A 3,149-nucleotide genomic window follows, 5' to 3' on the forward strand; every position below is an offset into this window, starting at 1 on the left:
AGACATTACAACTGATACCACAGAAATACAAAGGATCACAAGAGACTACTATAAACAACTATACGCCAACAAACTGGATAACCTAAAACATTTTTTTAGAAGCATACAAACTACCTAGACTGAATCAGGAAGAAATAGAAAGTCTGAATAGACCCATTACTAGTAAGGAGATTGAATTAGAAATAGAAAATCTCACAACAAACAAAGGCCCAGGACCACATGGCTTCACTGGTAAATTATGCCAAAGAAGAATTAACACCAATCTTTCTCAAACTCTTCCAAAAAAAAAAAAAAAAATCGAAGAGGAGAGAACTCCCAAACTCATTTTCAAGTCCAGCATTACCCCCATACCAAAGCCAATAAAGGATAATACCAGAAAAGAAACCTACAGACCAATGTCCCCGATGAATATAGATGCAAAAAAAAGTTCTCGGTAAAATACTAGCAAGCCAAATTTAGCAGCACATTAAAAAGATTGTCCACCATGATTAAGCGGGATTTATACCTGAGATGCAAAGATGATTCAACATAAGCAAATCGATGTGATATACCACATAAATAGTATAAAAGAAAAGAAAATGATCATCTCATCTACAGCCGTGCCACCTTGAACAAGCCCAATCCCGTCTGATCTCGGAAGCTAAGCAGAGTCGAGCGTGGTTAGTACTTGGATGGGAGACCACCTAGGAAGACCAGGTGCTGTAGGCGTAAAAAATAAAAAATAAGGGATTGTAAGCTGACAAGGTCCTTGCAATCTGTGAGGTCAACTGAGGGTTGCCTCGCCTAAAAAAGAAAGAAAGAAAAAAAAAAAGAGGAAAAAAAGAAAAAAAGAAAGTGAATGATCATCTCAATAGATGCAAACATCTCAATAGAAAAAACATTTGACAAAATTCAACATCTGTTCATAATAAAAATACTTAACAAATTAGAATATAAAAGTAATGTACCTCAACATAACAAAGGCTATACATGATAAGCCCATCAAAACAAAGGAAAAAGACTAATGATAACAAATCCTGGTGAGAATGCGGAGAAAAGTAAACCCTTGTGCACTACTGGTTGGATTGCAAACTGGTACAACCACTATGAAAAACAGTATGGAGGCACCTCAAATAATTAAAACTAGAACCACCATATGACCCAGCAATCCTGCTTCTGGAAATACATCCAAAGGAAATAACTTGAAAAGATATCTTCACCCTCATATTCATAGCAGTTTTATTTACAATAGCCAACACATTGAAACAACCTAAGTGTCCATTGACGAATGAATGAATAAAGAAGTTGTGGCATATGTAATATTTTCTAGCCAAAAAGTAGTAAATCTGCCATTTGCAACAACATGGATGGACCTAAGTGAAGTGAGTCAGAGAAAGACAAATACTGTATGATCTCACTTATATGTGGAATTACAAAAAAAAAAACCCAAAGTCATAGAAAGAGATCAAATTTATGGTTACCAGAAGTAGAGAGTTGGGGGAGAGAGATTTGGAGGAAAGTAGTCAAAAGGTACACACTTCCAGTTATAAGATAAATATTAGGGATGTAATGTACAATATGATGGCTACAATTAACACTGCCGTATCATATTTATGAAAATTGGTAACAGTAAATCCTAAGTCCTCATCACAAGGAAAAATTTCTTTTGCATTTTCTTTTTATTCTATCTGTATGAAATAATGGATGCTAACTAAGCTTACTGCTATTATTATTTCACAATATATGCGAGTCAAACCATTATGCTCCACATTATAAATTTATAGAGTGATATATGTCAATTTTATCTCAATAAAGCTGGTGGGGAGAGAGTGGCAATTATAAAAAAGACAAAAGATAACACATGCTGGGGAAGACGTGGAGAAAAGAGAATGCTGATACATTGTTGGTGGGAATGTAAACTGGTACAACCACTATGGGAAACAGTATGGAGGGTTCCTCAAAAAATTAGAAATAGAACTACCACACGATCCAGCAAATCCACTTCTGGGAATATATCCAGAAAAAAACAAAAAATACTATGTCAAAGGGAAATCTGCACCCCTACATTCATAGCAGCATTATCTACAATAACCAAAACATGGAAACAATCTAAGTGTTCATCAAGGGATGCATGAATAAAGAAAACGTGATATATACATACAGATAGTTTTATACATATAGATATATACACAATACAATAGAATATTATTCAGCCATTAAAAAAAAATCCTGCCATTGGCAACAACATAGATAAAACTTGAGGGCATTACACTAAGTGAAATAAATCAGAGAAAGACAAATCCTGTATAATCTCATGTGTGGAATCTAAAAATACAAAAACAAACAAACAAAATAACTCATAGAAAAAGAGATCAGATTTGTGGTCACCAGAGGTGGGGAAGGGGACTGGATGAAGGTAGTCAAAAGTTCAAACTTCCAGTTATTAGATAAATAAGTATTAGGAATGTAATCTACAACATGATGGCTATAGTTAACATGTTTAGTATGTGTGAAAGCTGTTAAGAGAGTAAATCCTGAGTCCTCATCACAAGATAAAAAAAACAATTTTTCTTCTTGTATCTTTATAAGATGATGAATATTAACTAAACTTATTATGAGAATCATTTCACAATATATGCAAGTCCAATTATTTTGCTGTATACCTTAAACTTACACAGTGCTGTATGTCAATTATCTCAATAAAACGTGAAAAAAAAAAGAATTCTGTTGTGATATCTTTTGTAAACAGATATGATTATTCGCCATTCAAACTTCAGGTAATCTTTTCAAAAGATAGCACTTGGTTATCTCCAGCTTGATATTGATGTCATAAATCAGCCCAAGAGAAAACCGCTGAGATGCTTTTGAAAAAAAAAAAAAAGATAAATGAGTAACCACCAACATGCTTATCTGCTTTTGCTTTCCAGAAGGAAATTTAGAAATTCCCTGCTCTCCATATACTCAATCACAACTGTCTGAAGCATGACCTCAGGCTTAACTTGTTGTTAAATAAAAAATTCTAAAACTATACCTCACTTGACACATGTAAAGGTTTGGCCTATGATACAAGAACAAAACAGTTGACTTCCAACTACCACCACTCATCACATTAACAGCAAAGTTACAGGATAGCGCCATTCATCACCAAGACTGCTCATTAGAATTATGGT

At 34.1% G+C, this 3,149-nt stretch overlaps 1 pseudogene; it reads left to right on the forward strand.

Moving 5' to 3' along the window:
* Nucleotides 1-589: 589 nt before the first annotated feature.
* LOC112480892 lies at nucleotides 590-708 on the forward strand (annotated as a pseudogene).
* The last annotated feature ends 2,441 nt before the right edge of the window (nucleotides 709-3,149 follow it).

Source organism: Pteropus alecto, unplaced genomic scaffold (assembly GCF_000325575.1).
Source record: "Pteropus alecto unplaced genomic scaffold, ASM32557v1 scaffold20, whole genome shotgun sequence".
Classification (NCBI taxonomy): domain Eukaryota; kingdom Metazoa; phylum Chordata; class Mammalia; order Chiroptera; family Pteropodidae; genus Pteropus; species Pteropus alecto.